General features: G+C 48.2%; 1 protein-coding gene across 4 annotated transcripts in view; it reads right to left on the bottom strand.

Annotated features, from left to right (window-relative positions):
• The window catches only part of LOC138739639 (calpain-5-like), a 101,867-nt gene extending 88,819 nt beyond the window's left edge, over positions 1–13,048 (bottom strand). The window contains exon 1 of one of the 4 annotated variants that reach the window (XM_069892101.1): positions 12,931–13,048. The gene's annotated coding sequence lies outside the window, so the exon portion shown is untranslated. Of the gene's footprint in view, positions 1–3,811; positions 4,008–7,559; positions 7,806–12,809; positions 12,895–12,930 lie in introns of those variants that run through there. The other 3 variants (XM_069892104.1, XM_069892102.1, XM_069892103.1) reach the window with 3 other exon arrangements.
• Between the last annotated feature and the right edge of the window lie 7,101 nt (positions 13,049–20,149).

Genomic DNA, 20,149 nt, shown 5'->3' on the forward strand with positions numbered 1-20,149 from the left:
ACCTGGAGACCAGCTACAAGCGCGGAGGGACAACACCAAATTTACATTTCATGGAGCCACCCTAAAGGCTGCTCCAGCATCGCATTCACGTCGAGCAGCGCCCCATAGCGCCCTCCGGATCCGATGGAGGCGGAGCACCTGGTGCCGTAGCGCCACCTGTCATAAATACGCGGCAGAGTAATGGCCGTCTTCCCTACCAATAATCCACCACGCAGCTGGAACCGCTCTGTTTCCCAGAACAGAACCCGTTTTGAGCCGCAGAGTGCGGCCCCGATGGCCGAAGCGGTCAACCGGGCCTGTCACAGCCCACACTGGCCACCCCCTGACAGCCCCTGCCTTGAGGGGGGTCACGGAGGGAGAGGGGGGAGTGAGGAGATGGGTCGCCGGTTGACGGCGTCATCAACCCATCCCCTAACCAGCAGCTTGCAGCGGCTGTACATTCACGCAGCACTCTGCCGATTATCCTTCCTCGAGAGGGATCACAGTCGGTGCCTCAGAGCCAGCTACAGTGCGTTCAAGAAGGCAAGTCTCCCGACACAAGGATGGAGAATCTCTGCCTTTACAGTCGGGCTTTTTCTTTGCAAGGAAGGGCCCTTTGGCTTCCTATAACACCACACCTGCAACTTTTGTATTGTTGCGTAACTAGATTAGTTGGGAAGGTGGGCCAATGAACGTAAATGGAATTGAACTCCGACAAGTGTGAAGTGTTGCACTTTGGCGAGTCCAACCAGAGAAGGCCCTTTACACAATGAATGGTTTGGCCCTGGAGAGTTTTGTAGAACAGAGATATCTAGCGTTAAAGGTGAAAGTGGTAAGTGATAAGGGGGCGCACCACACTGGCCTTCATTGTGTGCGGTTCAGCGTGCAAACTTTCAGATCTTATGATTCAGCTGGCCTTGGAGTACATTGTGCAGTTGTGGGCATCCAGCTATGGGAAGAACATCAATAAATTGGAGGGGGTGCAATGAAAATTCACCGGGAAGTTAAGACCATGAGGCACAGGAGCAGAAATCAGCTGCTCAGCCCTGTCAAGGTTAAAACCTTGTATCTTTAGATTCCAAGTTAATTTTGTGCCTGTCTCTTTAAGAGAACTATTGTTTGCAGTGTTACCATGGTGACTATGATGTAATATATATCGCCCAAGTTAACCGCTTGCTCTCATTCTACAAGATATGAAGGAAGTGTGAGCATGAGAAAGTTTTCTTTAAATTTTTGTATCTCTTTAAAATTTTGTAACTTTATGTATATCTTTGTGTTTTTATACCAGTCTTTAGCAATCGCTTTTGTTCAGACAACTTTTCAGTAATTACACTAAAGGAGTATCTTGATATCACCATTATTCACCGTTACGAAAGTCTTGTTGCGAAGCTATGCAAAATGTTTATCTATTCTATCAACGAATTAAAACTACAAAGAATCTGCCACAGAGTTTGATTTATTGGATTAAAGTGATCGAAATTTGGGATATCTCAGCTAACGCTTCGGAAGATGATACTTTAAAATTAGGATATATTAGAATAAGGAAAGTCTATAAGCCCATCCACTCTGCCCCACTATTTAATCATGAGCGGATCCATTTTCCCACTCAGCCCCACTGGCCGGCCTTCTCCCCATAACCTTTGATGCCCCTGGCTAATCAAGAACCTGCCAAACTCTCCCTTAAATCCACCCAATAACCTGGCCTCCACAACCACCTGTGGCAACAAATTCCACCCTCTGGCTGTAGAAGTTCCTCCACATATCTGTCCTAAGTGGACGCCCTACAATCCTCAATTTGTGCCCCCTTGTTCTCGGCTCTCTTGGGTAGGGGGGTTGGCTGTGTTGAGGACACTAGGAGGGAGCAGAAAGATTTGGACAAGTTAGGCGTGTGGGCCAAGATGTGGCAGATGCAATACAATGTGGATAAATGTGAGGTTATCCACTTTGGAGATAAGAACAGGAAAGATGATTATTATATAAATGGTATCTGTTTAGGAAAAGGGGAAATGCAGAGAGACTTGGGTGTTGCTGTGCATCAGTCATTGAAAGTGGGCGTGCAGGTGTGGCAGGCGGTGAGGAAGGCGAATGGTATGTTGGCGTTCATAGCGAGAGGATTTGAGTACAGGAGTACAGACAGAGATCCTGCTACAACTGTACAGGACCTTGGTGAGACCACATCTGGAGTAATGCATGCAGTTTTGGTTGCCTTATCTGAGGAAGGACATCCTCACCATGGAGGGGGTGCAGAGAAGATTCACTAGAATAATACCAGGGATGGAAGGACTCGCATATGAAGAAAGGTTGGATAGACTAGGCTTGTATTCTCTGGAATTTAGAAGATTGAGGGAGGGATCTTATAGAAACATAAAATTCATAAGGGTTTAGGCAAACTAGACGCAGGAAGATTGTTTCCAATGTTGGGAAAAATGAGAACCAGGGGTCACATTTTAAGGATAAGGGGGAAATTTTTTTAGGACTGAGATGAGGAAATATTCCTTCTCTCAGAGGGTGGTAGATCTGTGGAATTATTTGCCACAGGAAGTAGTTGAAGCCAGTTCCTTGTCAATATTTAATAGGTTAGATATGGCCCTTGTGGCTAAGGGGATCAAGGGGTATGGGGAGAAGGCAAGAACCGGGTACTGATCAGCCATGATCATATTGAATTGCAGTGTAGGCATGAAGGGCCAAATGGCCTACACCTGCACCTATTTCTCTATGTTCTTCTAATCATTTAATCCTATGAGGATTTTGCAGACTTTCTCAAATCACTCCTTAATTCCAACCCCCCTACCCACCAAACCCACCCCCCTCCCCACAGAGGAAACTATTCAGATCCATTGGACCAGATCTAGCCTTGATTTCCACCCATAATCTCAGCTGAGCCGAACTGCCTTGGCCCACAATTGGACAGTGAACTCTCACCGATCACTGTGCCTCAGGCAGGTTCTGCCACAGTAACAAGTGGATTTTGTCAGAGCTGAGAGTACTCCAAATATTTTACACAAATTATAATTGTTTAAAGTAAAACAACTGGAAAATGTAAAGTTAATTAAAATGGGTTAAAATCAATAAATGCAGAAAATCAAAAAACGACCCTCAAGTCATTGGAGTAGAATTAGGCCATTCAGCCCATCGAGTCTTCCCTGACATTTTATCATGAGCTCATCCACTTTCCCACTCAGCCCCATTCTCCGGCCCCTCTCCACAACCTTTGGTGCCCTGGCTAATTAATTTCTGCCTTAAAATACTCCCAATGACCTGATCTAATTGGGAGGGAAGAAAACCAGGAATAGTTCATTTGCAGGAAAGCTGAAGGAAAGGGTTCAAACAAATGGCCACTCTGCCCCTTGAGCCAGTTCCACAGTTGACCTGCAGGCTGGGAGAATTAACAACAACAACTTGCTTTTACAGTGGGTAAAATAAACTACCCCAGGTCACATCATGGGAGAAGTGATCAGACAAGGGGAAAGAATTCCACAGCATGGGACTGAGGCGATTGGAATCGAGGATGGCGCGCAGTTACGATGGCTCATGGGAACCAGGATTCAAGAGGGTGCTGGGGAAGGGGGCAAGGCGGCCACCCGAAGGGTCCTCGGGCACCGAAGGCTTCTGATAGTGTCGGAGGTTTGGATCTGGAGCTCTGGGTGTCGATGGATCGAACAGGAGCCTGTATGGCTGCGGGAGGCACTGGGGGTGCATCCACGGATACTCAGTGACTCTTTGCTTCTCTTTCGTACCGTAAGGGGCGCCAGGCAACACTAATGGCGACTCTTTGCCTTTCGGCAGGCAGAAGTATTATACAACAATAAAGGAATCTAGAATCGGCACTCACCTTCACATCTGTGGATCACAGAAGCAGATCTCACTTGGGTCTGGCCACTGCAACCTCTCAGCAGCCACATGTATCTCCATGAATCGCCCACCAATCTGAGAATCTCCCCCACCCTTATAGGTTATTAAAGCAAGCTGCCCACTTTTGTAAGAAAAAACACCACAAATGCTGGAGGAACTCGGCAGGTCACACAGCATCCATGGGAGGTAAAGATATAGTCGCCTGAGCCCTTCTTCAACATGTGAGTAAAAACCAGGCAGGCGCCTGAACAAAATAGCTGGGGGGGGGGTAAAAAAGGGGCAGGGGAGGAGCACAGGCCAACAGTTGCTAATTGGGCATGGAAAGGTGAGAATTGATCAGGAAGTGGAGGCTCTGTGCACGCAGAGCTGGAGGACAGGAGGAAGCCCTTTTTACTCAGGGATCCCGCAATAAAGAAGGCCCGTCATTAAGCCGCCTTTGCTTGTTTCCACCAAGCCAAACAACACCAGCATAATGCTGTCATTCTGCACACCATGCTGGCATTCCAGAAGCAAGAGAGGTGGGACTTGTGACGTAAAACATACACACGGCATCCTCCCCCATCCTTGTCCCAGCATGCCAACTCGCCCTTTTTAACACAGGTGTCGATTCGGCACTGTGACTACCTCTGCTGCTGGCTTAAAGGCCCCACCGCCCCCCCCCCATTCCGTGTTTGCACCTTTTACGCAGAAGGCATGGCGTAAAGTGGCTACGTAAAAGGGGCAGGAAAACCAGGATGAGAGTCTGCAGACACTGAGATTGATATAAAAATACAATGCTGGAGAAACTCAGCTGGTCAGTGTACTTTATATAGCAAAGATACACAGACATGCATCTGATGTTCGTTGGTCTTGCATCTTTATCTTTGCTGTATAAAGTACATGGTTTGACCTGCTGAGTTTCTCCAATGTTGTGTTTTTAACTTAGAGGAAAGGAGAGAATGGGATGGGGAACAAGACAGATGAGGCGAGCAGATTAGCAAGCTGGAGAAGTTGATATTAATGCCATCTGGTTGGTGGGTGCCCAGATGGAATGCGAGGCACCCTCCTCGGCCCACTCTCCGATTCCAGCTGCAACATCCAGAGCTACCGTCCCAGCAATTTGATGCAGTGCTAAAACTAGGAAAATAATAGGCCTTAGATTCAAGAAACAGCCGGAACTGTGAGTCAGTGCGAGTGGTTGTTAAATGCCTCGTGATGTGGTTTTGGTTGTCCAGTAATCTCTGCCACCACAGAGTAAAGATTTGCCAGCCTATAGCTTGTGCTTTCCTGGGAGTCGACGGGCATTGATGATGAGGGCCTCCTACGAATGCCAGATCTCCAATTACAGGAAGTCCATTTAATTAATGGTTCCTTCCCTGCAAATGCAAATCGGCAAAGGGCTCCAGTTATCTGCAACATTAGTGCGGTGGTTACTTTTAAAAAAATAATGTTGCAAAATGGTGATAATATTAATGTGAAGCTGTCACAAAACACCAAATTCTGTGACTTGTTCATGACCACAAGTTCTGATTCCAAAGGATGGGGAGGGGAGAAGAAGCTGGGGGCAGGGATGGGCTATTGGACAGAAGGTGGAGAGGCAGAAGGTGGAAGGGAAGTTCAGAGAGAAAAGTAAGAACGGGAGTCAAGAGATGGAAATCGCTTTTATTAACCAATCCTGCTCGGACTTTCCTCTCTCATCTCCCAGTCTTCTCTCCCTCTCCCACCCTCTATCCAATACCCTAGCATCTCGTAGCTCCCTCCCCAACCCCCTCAGTTTATTCCAGCCTTTGATATGGTTCCTTCCTACTTTAGACTCAACAAAGGGTCTTGCCCCACAACGTTGGTCGACTGGTCATTTCTACCCACACATTGTTCTCCGATCCTCGGTGCAAAACACGCAGAAACAACACCAGACGTAACACACATACAGACAAGCAATACACATGCAGGACGAGTATTCAATTATCCAAATAACTATTGTTTCATGAATTTGTGAGTCTCAGCTGGTCAGTCCGAGCAGTTCCTTTGGTTGTTCAGCATTCTCACTGCCCATGAGAAGAAGCTGTTCCTCAACCTGGTGGGGCTGGCTCTATTCCTCCAGTATCTCTTCCTCAAGAGATGAAAGATGCTGGGTGGAAGGGGTCCTCAATGATTTTGCATCGGTAGATCCCATCGATTGGGGGGGTTGGGTGGAGGGAGACTGCAGTGATTCTCTTTGCCACTCTTATACTCCTAATGTACTGACCAAACCAAACTGATGAAACAGCGTTCTCTGGTCCTTGATGCAAAACACACAGACACACAACCAGATAGTGCACATACAGACACATCTTATGGATGCTGAGTGACCTGCTGAGTTTCTCCAGCATGTTTGTATATTGCACTCGACCCCAGTATCTGAAGATATTCCACAATGATCTGGTTGGGGGGCTGGGGGGGGTTTCAGGAAGGAATTCTGAATTTTCGAGCTTGGGGTGACAAAGGCACCAAACTCCACGCAGGCAGCGGGCGACTTGTGGATGAGGAACCCCCGCGGGTAGGTATGCGGTCGTCAAATGAATTTACTGTCTGAAACTGATTTTGAGAAATATGTGCTCTCATTTCCAAAAAAGGGTTATATATCAGGTTTGTCTCCTATTTTGTTGGAAAGTGAAAGTAAAATAGATTGGGATAAAGATAAAATGAAATGGGAAAAAGATTTAAGTTTAACAATAACTGAAGAAGATTGGTCTGAAATCTGCCGTAGTAGTGTTTGAAAATTGATTAATGCTAGATTGGGGATGATTAATTATAGGAACCCCCGCGGGCTGTCAGAGACTGACTCGTGAGCACCAGGTATCGGAACCAGGATTTGAGAGGGCGCTTGAGGGCAAGAAGGGCTCCCGAAGGGCTTCAGGAGCTTAAGGCTTCCTCATCACATTGGAGGTTGGTATCTGGATTTGAGTGGCCGACAGTATGAACTAAACTGGAGTCCGCGTGGCTGAAGAGGCTGCAGGGGCACTGGAGGCAAATCCATGGACACTCGGTGACTCTAAAGGGGCTTTTTCTCTGACTGTCCGGGTAACGCTGATGGCAAATCTTTGTCTGCTTTACGAAAGACGACGTAACACTACATTTATATTTTATTGCATTACAATAAATAGTATTTGATTTGATAATTGGGAAAGGGATTAGAGCCAATTAAGCACATCTAGAGCAGTGGTGGGGGTAAATGGAGACCTTAGCTACAAGTCCCAGGTTCAATCCCTTCTTCCGGTCAGAAGGTTGCACCTCCTCCCCGTGTCTCCTTGGGTTTCCTCCAAGTGCTCTGGTTTCCTCCCACGTCCCAAAGATATACGAGTTCCCAGGATGTTTCCGGAACTTCAGGAACTGGGTTGCAGGGAAAAGGTTAAACAGGTTAGGACTTTATTCTCTGGAGCGTAGAAGAACCAGGGAAAACTCGATAGAGGTTTACAAAATTATGAGGAATAAGGGCAGCCTAAAAATCCAAGTCGACTTTGTCCACTGAGGGTCAGTGAGATACAAATCAGAGGACATGGGTTTGGGCTGAAAGGGGAAAAGTTTAGGGGGAACTTCTCTATGCAGAGAGGAGTGGGAGCTGAAGTGGTGAATGCGGGCTCAATTTTGACATTAAAGAAGAATTTGGACAGATACATGGATGGGAGAGGTATGGAGGGCAATGGACTGGGTTCAGGTCAGTGGGACGAGGCAGAAAATTAGTTCGGTACAGACTAGAAGGGCCGAAGTACCTGCTTCTGTGCCACAATTTTTGAAGGTTCTAGGATAGAAGACTTGCGAAAGTAATTCAGACCACCATCCCTTCCTTCGGCTTTGCCTCTACTTCCTGACGTCTCGCAGAAGTTGCTGATATGTGCTGGCCGGCACAGTTAGCGCCATGCTAATACAGTGCCGGCGACTTGGGTTCAAAGGTACCGCTGTCTGTAAGGGGCATGTACGTTCTCCCAGTGATCTGCCTGGGTTTTCCTCCAGGCATTCCGGTTACCTCCAACCCTACAAAAATGTAGGGGGTTGGTAGGTTAATAAAAGTGGCCAGCATGGGTTTCAATGGCCATAATCAGCTTCTACCACGCTGCATCATTAAAAAAAATAATAAAGGACCCATCCAACCCGGATCACTCTCTTCTGTCCCCTTCTATTAGCCAGAAGGTGCACTAGCTTGAAAACTAACTTCTAGATTCAAGGAGTTTCTGTCTTGCTGTTATCAAATTCTTGAATGGGCCCCTCATGGAGAAAAGTACAAGTTTTAGACTTACTGAGCATTATACCCCCCCTACATTGCTTTATTTGCGCTGCACAGTTAGTGTAGCGGTTAGTGTAATGCCGTTATTCTGCTAGCAATCGGGACCGCACTGTCTGTAAAGAGTTTGTACATTCTCTCCGTGTTTGCATGGGTTTTCCCCAGGGGTCCCGATTTCATCCCACCCTCCAAAACATACCAGGGGTGTAGATTAACTGAGCAGCACAGGCTTGTGGGCCAAAAGGCCCTGCTATCGTGCTATATGTCTAAATTTAATTTTTTTAAAATCTGTATTTAAATTTAAATTTATTGTACTTAAGAACAAGTTAACTACCTGGATAGCATGCAATACAAAGCTTTTCACTGTCCTCAGTACGCGTCACAATGAATTATGTGGAGAAAGCAGGTCAGCGCCTCTACTCCTTGAGGAGTTTGCAGAGGTTTGGTATTACGCCAGAAACCCTGGCAAACTTCTAACGGTGAAGTTTCCATGATTGTCACTTAATACTACTTTTAGAATGTAACATATATGAAATTCTTTAACTTTTGTCTACCGTAAGGAAGATAGCCACGTTGTCCAGCCCCCTCCCTCACAGAAATGAGATGGGTGGTGGGAAGTGGGCTGATTGGATGCATCATGGCTGGTATGGGGACACCAATACCCCTGAGCATCAAGCCCTGCAAAAGGTAATGGATACAGCCCAGGATATCACCGGCAAAACCCTCCCCACTATCGGGAACATCCACAGGGAACGCTGCCACTGGATATCAGCACCGATCATCAAGGACCCCCACCACCCAGCACGTGCTCTGTTCTCAATGCTGCCATCAGGAACGAGGTGTTGGTGCCACAAGACTCGCCCCACCAGGTTCAGCTGCTCCCCCCCACCATCAGACTCCTCAATGATAAACTCATTCAGACTCATTCAAGGACTTATACTTCTCACATTATTTATTATTGAATATTTATTTTCTGTATTACAGTTTGTTTATATTATTTCTTAGCTTAATTTCCCTCTTTTCTTGAGAATATTTTCTTGACTACAGTTTTTTAAACTACCAATAAGTAGAAATTCTGCCTAGCCTACAGGAAAAAGAATCTCAGGGTTGTATGTGATGTCATGTATGAACTCTGACAAAAGATCTGAACTTTACAACCATAGCAAAGCAACATGTGGGCATTGCCTTCACCGTGTCCAGTGAATAAGTCTGATTGGATCGCACTGAATGCTAGCATAGACTCAATGGGCCAAATCATCTTCCGCACAGAGCAGATACATGGGACAATGGTACCTCCACCCATTTCCAGAACCAAATGGTACGTGGGAGCAAGAGTTTGGAGACAGAGCCTGATGAACATTCAGGCCTAAAGCATTGTCCATCCACTTGCTCTCACTCATGTTCCTTCACCTCAAGCACAGGGTAATGCTCCAGGGGAACATTTCTCTGCTGAACCAATGAGGCAAAGTCCTCAAATGACCTCACCATGTCCTCCTCCTTCTGGCCGAGTTCTGACACATCCTCATTCAGTTCATTGTTACCCAGCCCTTCTGCGCTGCAGGCCAGAGCTAAGGGTGATAGACTCACCAAATGGCCAAGTTCTGGGACTTCAGGAAGCAAAGTAAAGAGCCCTGCCATCACTCTCTGGGGAAATAACAGAACATCGCCCGCAAACCCATCGCAAGTCAGGCCGAGGTAGTTAAATGCTTAAAATGCCAATAGCACCATGTGTACATGGAGTCTGAGAGGTTGCAGCCCCTCTTTGCCTGCCGGAAGGGGCTGCTCCTCAAGTTCTGGCTGCACTTCAGCCCCCTCACTCCTGATGTACTGTCGAGGGAGAGAGGGGTGGGGGTTGGCCATTTGGAGGATCTCCTGGTCGGATTGTTGCTGCACCTAGCTAACTTGGCTGTTCACGGGTTGAGTCGAGAGTTCTGGGTGAACCCCTCTTTCAGGGTATTGTGTTGTTAGGGCAGGAACACGCGGTCCCCAGGGGGATGGTGGCAGAGTTCCGGGAAAAATGTGCCCCCCCCCCCCCCCAGGAGATCGAGTGCATGGTAAATAGTAACAATGAGATTTTAATTCGAAAATGTTAACACTATTTAACAAAGGGGTGGCACTGATTCACCGCATCTCATGGATTTCCAAAAATGTAAATAGTGTAGCAAGATGCAGTTCTGTTCATAATTTGTTTTTTTGTCGTTTGAATAAACTTTTGTTAAAATAAAATTGCCAATAATCTGGTTAAAAAAAAAACCCACACTATGCTGGAGAAACTCAGCAGGTCAAACCGTGCCAAGTAGTCCTCAACTTACGACCATACTCCGTTCTGATGCATCTTGAATAGACGCAAGTTCGCGGCATCCGCTTTATTGTTTGTCAAATACATCAAGGCCAGCTCTCGCAAGAGGTTGGCCACCCCTGCCATAGACACCTTTCGCCATAGATAGGCCCTGATTTTCACCCCAAAAGTGTAAATTTTATATTTTTTCTTTAAATTTCAGCCATATGTACAGATGGCCGTTAAGTTGCATAGGTTGTAAGTTGGGGTCTACCTGTACTTTACATAAGTAAAGCTAATAATATAGAACCAATGTTTTGGGCTGGAGCCCTTCATCAAGGAATGGAAAAATGTTGGCAGGCATCCAAACAAAAGAGTAGGTGTGAGGAAATGTGGTTGCAAAGACAGGAGGTGATAGGTGGATACAGGAGGGAGGGGACAGCAGGGACCGAGGGGATTGGGGATGGCTGGGTGAATAGAGGGGGAAGGGGGTGGAGAGCGAAGGGAAAAAAGATATGGGGAAGGAAGTGGAGAGTAGGCTAGCAGAAACGGGAGATGTCGATCTTAATGCCATCCGGTTGGAGAGGGCCCAGGCAGAAAATCAAGTGTGGCTCCTCCAGTCTTGGTGGGACAGTGCACAAGGCTGTGGACAGACATGAGAGCATGGGAGTGGGATGCAGAATTGAAATGGTTGGCCATGGGAGGTCCCGGTCACTGGTGCGGACAGAGCGAAGGTGCTCAGCGAAGCGATCTCCAAGTCTGCATCCAGTCTTTCCGATGTAGGGAAGGCCACAAAGGGAGCACAGGATGCAGTAGGCAACTCCCGTGAATCCCACCACCAGAAACATCTCCCCCTCTCCTCCCCAGGAAATTCCCCCTTCCATGACTGCCTTGTCCACTCATCCCTCCCCCCTCCCCTCAGCACCTTTCTCTGTGACCACAGGAGGTGCCACACTTGTGCCCACACCTCCTTCCTCACCATAATCCAGGGCCCCAATCAGGCCATTCAAGTGAAGCAACACCAGGACTGATTTACTGCATCCGGTGCTCCCTTTGTGGCCTTCTCCACATCTGGGAGATTGCTTCGCTGAGCACCTTCGCTCTGTCCACATCGGTGTCAGAGAAACCCCCCCCACTGGTGGCCAACCATTTTATTTCTACATCCCACTCCCTTACTCACATGCCTGTCTATGGCCTCGTGCACTATCCCACCAGGACCAACTGCAAATTGGAGGAACCACACCCGATTTCCCGTCTGGGCCCTCTCCAGCCAGATCGACTTTTCCGGTTTATGTTAACTTGCTCTCCTCTGCCCCAATCACACCCCTCCCAGCCCCCCCCCCCTCCAGATCTCCTCTCCCCCACCTCCCCTTGATCCCCTCCCTCCCTTTTCCATCTATCACCTCCTGCCTTTGCGACGGCACCTTCCCCCTCCCCCGACTCTTTTGCTGGGACACCTGCCAACATTTTCTCACACTTTGATGAAGGGCTCAAGCCCGAAACGTCAGTAATGTATTTTTTATCTTTGCTAGATAAAGGACACAGTTTGACCTGCTGAGTTTCTCCACTGTTGTGTTTGGAACTTCAACTACAGTCTCTGCAGACTTTGGTGTTTTACTTCTAACCTTCTTCCCTTGGCTTTTTCAGGTGCATTCTTCATTAAGAATGCGCCTGAAGAAGCAGAAGCGGCCCTTTAAATTGCCGTTCGGGTGGCAGCGTTGAAAGCGCCACGCTGGCCACCTGAAGGACACGGCTGCCCAGGATGCGGCTCTGAGCCCACTCCGGCTCCTGCCCAGCGTCAGCTGGGATCAGCGGCCTGACCCTTCAACACCCGCTTTCAGCCAGCTGCATTCAGGTGGCTGGGGGAGCCACTGAGCTGAGCATCCCTCTCGGAGGAGCTCGCCTCGAGAGCGCCTCCTGCACCTTCAGGTGGCCTGAAAACAGCCGCGTATCGCCTAAACATGCGGCGAAACAATTGGCCACCTGGAAGTGCCTTCGGTCCACGATACCACCCATCTGCAATCTGCTAATCACGCCGCCTACATTATGGGTTGATGGCCCCCTCCCCAATTTGTGATCCAGTCCTCTGGATTTTTTTTAAGCCAAATCACAGCACAAACAGGGGGGCATTCCCCGACAGTGCAATCTAGTGGGCTTGTGCATGGAAATCAACAATGGAAAGAAAGGCACTGGAGATTAAAATGATCTCACCCTGTTCTGCAAAGACGGATTCACTTGCTTCCCCCCCCCCCCCCCATGACAAGGGAAAATTGACACAAAGTCTCCGCCGTGTATATACCTTTAAATACGACAAACACACATCAACACACAAGGTCTTTCCCAGTCCTACTGCCTCGACTCTGTTAAAAACACATCTCGCCAGAACAACGTGGGTCGAGCCCCACCCAGGACCAAGACTTCAAAAGGATCCCACCCAGGACCAAGACTTCAAAAGGATCCCACCTGCCAGGGATGTGCAGGGTCTCAACCTCCAGCTGCCAGATTTGTTACTTTCGATTCCAGGAGCCACACAGTATCAAAATGTATCCGATTGTATCCCCTTAATGCCAAGTGCAACACTCACCTTTCCCGCCTGGAGAGAAGCTCGGAGGAGCCCCCCCCCCTCCCTCCCTCCACTAAACGGGGTCAGCACTAGCTGATCAATTTCACTTCTGTTAATTTCACCCACTGATACTTTTCTCCCGCCTGTGGGAGGAGGAAGCCACGATGCGCATGCGTGCTGAGTGCAAACAAAAATTAAACCCCCCCCCCCCTCTTTGATGCAGCCTGGGAGATGTCGTTTATTATTGGTGGTGTCTTGGGGGGGGGCTTAGTGGAGAAATGACTGCACCGTTTGAATCCTGTGATGTCCCCTTGAAGGGTTGTAATTCATGGGCTTAATTAAAGCTGTAATGAAAAGGTCTGCAGTTCTAATAAGGGGAGACCACTAGACTGTCGAAAGAAAACGTCTGGCTTCATATGAATGCAGGACTCGCCAGATCACAAGATACTGGAGCAGAATCCAGTCTGCTCGGCCATTCCAATCGCCCTCCCACTCAGCCCCACACTTTCTCCTCCGTGCCCTGACTAATTAAATGGGGGGGGGGGGGGGAGCGTTCAGTTCGTGTAGCAGGTCAGTGCGACGCTGTTACAGCGACAAAGGTTCGAATTCGGTGCTGTCTGTAAGGAGTCTCCCTGTGTCTGCGTGGGTTTTCCTCCGGGGGGGGGGGGTGGCTCTAGTTTCCACCCACTGTTCAAAAATGTATGGGGTGGGTGTGTTACAGGTCAGTTGGGTGTAATTGGTGGCACGGGCTCATTCGAGGGTCTGTCACTGTCCCAACATATCTACATACCTGTGAATCTCTGCCTCAAATACACACAATGTCCTCAATTCCAGAGCCGCCTGTGGCAACAAGTTCCACAGACTCATGATCCTTTGACTGAAGAAAAATTTCCACATCTCTGGTTTAAACTGATGCCTTTTTATTAAATCCTGAAGTTGTGCCCTCTTGTCTGAGACTCCCCTACTGTGGGAAACATCCTTGCCACGTCAACTGTGTTCAGGCCTTTCAGCATTCAAAATTCTTCTCTGAAGCTCCCCCCTCATCCTTTTGTACTCCAACAAATACAGTCCAAGAGCCGACAATTGTTCCTCCTATGTTAGCCATGGCTGGGAGAAAGTGGAGGGATTCAGTGAGTTGGCAGTGTCTGTGGTGAGAAATTGGTCATGAGAAAAGGCCTGTCCTCTCACCACCCTATCCCTCTTGCCCTTCTCTTTGTCCCCTTCTCTTCCATCCCCTCTCTACTGCATCCCCCTTTCCCCCTCCCCGTTCCTCTTCCTCTCCACCCCCCCCTTGACTGTCCATCAAATTGGTGACGTTGGAGACGTCATGTCACTGTGAAACAGTTCATGGAGGCAATGGGGGTGGGGGGAGGCAGCAAGTTTGGTGAAGACTAGAACAAACAAAAGAAACTGCCATTAATATCCAGCAAGACTGAGAATATTGAAATAAAATTGAAAGAACATAGTGTAGTGAGCATGCTAACCAAGTGAAAGAACAAGGTCCAGCAGTTGATCGGCTTGTCGGAATTTGTGAGCTTAATTTTGACCAGCGCACTGCCGTTTAAGGCATTTGAAGCTCCCATCCCTGAGTGCCATCATGATGTTAGCGTGCTACCTGCGCTTGCAGGCCCCGAGCTTCTACCAGAAAAGAAGGCCGTGAGACGTCATCTTTGATGTGTCTGCTCCGATGTTGCGCGCGTAACACATGGAACTGGTTCACCTGGCCATCAAGTACGTGCATCGCCACAGTAGGATAAATGTAAATGGACAATTGATGCAGTGAAACGCAGAGTCTGCAGACAGTGCGATCGTAATAAAAACACACACAGTAAATGCTGGAGGAACTCAGGCAGTTTCATTGCATCCATAAGAGGCAAACATATATCACTGACATTTCTTTCTACATTGGAGAGACTGGACGCAGACTGGGAGATCACTTTGTGGAGCACCCCCGGCTCTGTCCGCTGCAATAGCATGGCTCTCCCAGTGGCCACCCATTTCAGTTCCCTTCCTGACATGTCTGCCCATGGTCTCATGCACTGCCAGACTGAGATAACCCATAAATTGGAGGAACACCACCCCATATTCTATCTGGCCACTCTCTCACCAAATGGCATTAACATCGATTTCTCCAGTTTCTGTTAAACCACCACCCAGTCCAACCCAGTTTTTATAGAGGCATCTGTCTGTCATTTGCTTATACCTTGAAGCGTCAGTAATATATCTTCACCTCCGATGGATGTTGAGAGACTGGCCAAGTTCCTCCAGCATTTACTGGACGTCAACAGATGCAGAGTGTTGTGTCCATTTCTAACTCTATTGTCCAGTGAGGGAAGCCCTGATAGTATCAAGGGCTGATTAGCCTGCAACTGTTGAATACAAATCCTGCATTAATATGATTAACCCTTAAGTGTATGAATGGAGCTTCACAGCAATTTCTCAGTGTGAAAAAAACCGGATAACAAATTCCAGGCACACCTGCTCCCCAAAAACTTAGTACTGTATATAAATCCTTCCTGAGAATCAGCTGCTCTCTCTCTCTCTCTCTCTCTCTTTCTCTTCCCTCTTCCCCACCCCCCACCCCCCCCCCCCCCCCCCCACCTCCTGTTGCAATGAAACAGCCTAAACACACCAGCAGGTTAAGCTGCATCAGTGGAGAAAAAAAGAATAACAGCTCATTTTCAGAATCAGGATTTATTGTCATGAACAAGTTAGGAAATTTGGTGTTTTGTGGTAGCGTCACAGTGTAAACGTTCATAACCATGTTACAACATTTTTATATTAAAAAAAATACTGCACGAAAAGTAAGGCAGTATCTTTGGTTCATTGATCATTCAGGAATCTGATGGCAGTGGGGAAGAAGCTGTCCTTGTGCCGCTGGGTGCTCGGCTTTAGGGTCCTGTATCTTGGCATGGCCTGGGTGGTGGGGGTCTTTGAGGATAGAGGCTGCTTTTTTTAAGATACCACCTCGTAGATGTCCTCGATAGAGTGAAGACTGGTGCCTGTGATGGCACAGGTTGAGTTAACAACCCTCTGGGGTTTTTTTTGTTATGTCCTGAGTGTTGGGGCCTCCGTACCAGGCAGTGATGCAAGCAGCCAGAATGCTTTCCATGATACACCTATAGAAGTTTATGAGAGTCTTCGGTCACACACCGTACCCCTGACTTCCTCTTGAAGTCCACAATCATCTCCTTGGTTTTGCTGATGTTGAGTGCAAGGTTGTTATCGTTGCCCATTCAACGAGCTGATCTCTCTCCCTCCTGTACACTGTTTGTGATTCTGCCGACAACTGCGGTGCCATCGGCAAAGTTGTAGAGAGCATTGGAATTGTGCCTGGCCACAGAGTTCATGGCTGCATGGCAAGTAGGGCAGTGAGATGAGCACGCATCCTTGGGGTGCGCCTGTGTTGATAATCGATGAGGAGGAGACGTTGTTTCCAATTCATACTGACTGTTTATTTAATAGTCCGCTTTAATTATTACCAAAGGGATCATAATGAGCAGAAGTAGGCCATTCGGCCCACCAAGTCCCCTCTGCTATTCCATCATGAGCTGATCCATTCTCCCACTCAGCCCCAATCCCCTGCCTTCTCCATGTAACCCTTGATGCCCCAACTATTCAGATACCCATCAATCTCTGCTTAAATACACCCAACGACCTGCCCTCCACAGCTGCCCAGGGTGGCAGCAAATTCCAGAGGTTCACCATCCTCTGGCTGAAGAAATTCCTCTGCATCTCTGTTTTAAATGGACGCCCGTCAATCCTGAAGGTTGTGCAAGTGTGTCCAGCCACTGTGTGTTACTGTGACAATGTTACCACCAGGGGAGGCAGAGCACAGCTACAACCCTTCAACTGGTTACAAAAATGTGACAATACTCATGGCCCCTGGAACTACAGTATCAACATCACTGATAACGAGGAGTCTTCTTGTAACCAGCGTTCCACTGAAGAGGTGACTCAGAAGACGGAAGAGCAAGGGTGGGAAATTGGGGGAGGGCGAGAAAAGGACTGGACTATTAAAGCAAAGAACTTTCCTGAACATATACACATTACAATACACGCCCGCTTAGAACTAGAAGGGGGTTAAGTTAAAAGTAATAAGTTAAAGTTTGATCCTGTTTTTATGTTTCAAGATCATTAAAAGCATCTTTTGTTTCAGTAATCATTTGACTTGGTGAATTTCTATTGCTGCTGCGGTTTGCAGTCCTCTGGGCCTGTAACACCAGCATTAAACATGAGAACAAGAAGAGTTCAAATAAACAGATATTAGTTTCTGCAGTTGCTTGTATTTTTTTCAAATCTGGATTAGGTGGGGTTAATGGAGCAGTTTCAAAACTACACTTTATTCAGGACACGTCGTCGTTCTCTACGTTCATTGTTCCACGGTTGAATCTATTGTTTTACAATGCAGCAACCCCACACATGCTTCCTCTCTCACAATGCAGCCGTGAAGCATTTGAGAGGCTGTTGCAGGAGTCCCAGCCCTTCCGCGTCCAGTAATGGCAGGGCCCCAGACTCTGGTTCTTCCCCACTGAAGGGGCTGCACTGAGCTTCCTGACACTGTTGGCATGTATCCCATACCCACCCCCCCCCCCTCCCACAGCCAGACACATTTTCTTGCAGATGTCTCCCCCCTCCCCCACACCCCAGCCCAACAAGATTCCGACAGATGAAACTGAGCCCTTTGCTGTATTGATGCAGCACTGTGTGTTCCACCTCAGGACTGTTGAAGCAGACAAGGGGAATCTCACTCACCCCCACTCCCCCCCTCAACATCCCCCCCCCCCCCCCCCCTTTCCCCTGTCTCCTCTGGAGGTCTGCAACTAGCTTCTTGGTTTGGCTGAAGTTGATTTAATTTAAATGTAGACAGACAGTGTGGTAACAACCCCCATGTGCCACCCAAATCCCCCAATTAACCTACAATCCCTATATGTTTTTGAGGGTGGAAGGAAATGGAAATAGGTGGCAGGGTTAGCGTATTACAGAGCTGTCTGTAAGGAGTTTGTACCCATGTCTGCGTGGGTTCTCCTCCTCGGGCTACAGTTTCCTCCCACTCTCCAAAACATGTGGGGGTGGAGTTGTAGGTTAATTTGGGTGTAACTGGGCAGAGCAGGTTTAAATGGCTGGAACCAGCTTCTACCACACTGTAAATAAATAAAAACTTAAACCCATAGGGAGAACGTACAGACAGTGCTGGATTCAAAACTGGGAGTCTGGTGCTGTTATAGCTGACCACCACGCTAACTGTGCTGGTCTACATTAACTGTTGCTGCCCTTGAGGGGGTGGTTGTCTGGCAATGAGTCCCCCAATTTCCTTTTGGCACCAGGACTCGGTGTTGTTAGATAACCTGCCCACAACAGTGACTGCATATTGACTTGCCCCAGTGTTTGTGAGTCTACAGTGGGGGGGGGGGGAGGGGTACTGAATACACACCCCGCACCCCCAAGTACTGAGGTTCACCGCGGAGTTGGTGCTGCCTTCAATCCTCACTTTTGGCGGACTGGAGGACAGGAAGTCGGGGATCCAACTGGAGGCGGGGTGCCGAGGCCAAGGCCTCATTGTTTGGGGATGAGCAATAAACTCTTGGACACTAACTCATTAACTAAAGCCGCTGGGCCAGACTCAAGCTGCATTTAATAAAAAAGAGCCCTGGTTGTGATTTACAGTGAAGTCAGTTTAGTTAGAGCACAGAACAGATCGGTCCACGATGTTGTGCCGACCTATATAAACCCACTCAACAATCTAATCCTTCCCTACCTCCATTTTTCTTACATCTAAGAGTATTATGAATGTCCCTATCTCCTCCATCCCCACCCCCGGCAATGCATTCCAGGCACCCACTGCTCTCTGTGAGAAAGAATTGCCCCTGACATCTCTCCTAATCTTTCCTCCCCTCTCCTTGTACAGATTCCTGCCTGGGAAAAAGACGTCCACCCTGTCTATGCCCTTTATAATCTGGTAGACCTCCATTAAGTCACCTCTCATCTTTCTTTGTTCCAAAGTGAAAAGCCCCAGCTCTGTTAACCTTGCCTCATAAGACACGTTCTCGCCAATCCAGGCAACATCCTAATAATTCACCTCTGCTCCCTCTCCAAAGCTTCCACATCCTTCCTGTAATGAGGTGACCAGAACTTAACACAATACTCCAACATGACCTCGTGCTCTTGAACTCAATCCCCTGACTAATGATGCCCAGAATCCCAGAAGCCTTCTCAACTACTCTATTAACCTTGGACCCTAAGGACCCTCTGTTTTTCCACATTGTGAAGAATACTGCCATTAACCAAGATTCAAGCTTCCTATTTATTATCATACTAATAAAACAGTGTCCCATTACATGAAATTCCTTTTTGCCTGCTGCAAGGCAGACAGATTCTCTGTGGTGATGCAACCTCTACACTGGCTGCATTGCTACCGGCCTACTGCAGGGTACAACCACTGTACCTGCAGGTAAGCAATCTGGGAGGCTGGCTCCACCTGCCAGCTGTCAATCACCAGCCCGTATAAAGAGTCGAGCCAGCTCCTTCCTAAATCAGTCGGGCATGTGGAACCAGAGCCTACAGAGACCTGGTGTTCAACTTTAAGCTGATTAAACAGTCTTCTCGAGTTTTGTGTTTGTTTGCCACACCACAGCGGCAGATCAGTTTAAAATTTTGAGGACCATGGAGAGATTCCCCACCCTTGAGAGGCTGGACATCAACCCTCAGCACTCGGATGCTCCAGCATACTTTGAGATCTGGAAGCATGCGATCGAGGTGATCATCCACACTCAAGCGGAGGTCATCAGTACAAACCAGAAGAAGCTTATGGTCCTCTGCACCAAGCTGGACCCCTGTGCTTTCCAGGCCGTCAGAGGCTGCACAGACTTTGAACCTGCAACGGCCACCTTGGAAGGTATGTGCCGGCCCCCGACAAATAGTCTCTACGTCCGGTACCTGTTCAGTATCAGGATACAGCAGCCAGATGAGACAGTCAACGTTTATCTGGGGGCTTTGCAAGAGCTAGCATGCCCATACACCATTGAAGCTGGCATGACTGCTGGGTAAGTGGAGCGACTCCTCCGAGATGTATGTGTGCAGAGGGCTGCGGTCAAGGGCAACTCGATAGAGACTGTTGGAGGAGAACAAAGCTTCCCCCGTCAGGTTCATGGAAGTGCTCTGCTCCCTAGAAGCTACAGCTCACCATGTGGAGGCCTTCAATGCTTGCTTCCCCCACTCATCGGCCTGGCCGATGCCGACA

This window comes from Narcine bancroftii, chromosome 7, assembly GCF_036971445.1.
Source record: "Narcine bancroftii isolate sNarBan1 chromosome 7, sNarBan1.hap1, whole genome shotgun sequence".
In the NCBI taxonomy this organism is placed as follows: Eukaryota; Metazoa; Chordata; class Chondrichthyes; order Torpediniformes; family Narcinidae; genus Narcine; species Narcine bancroftii.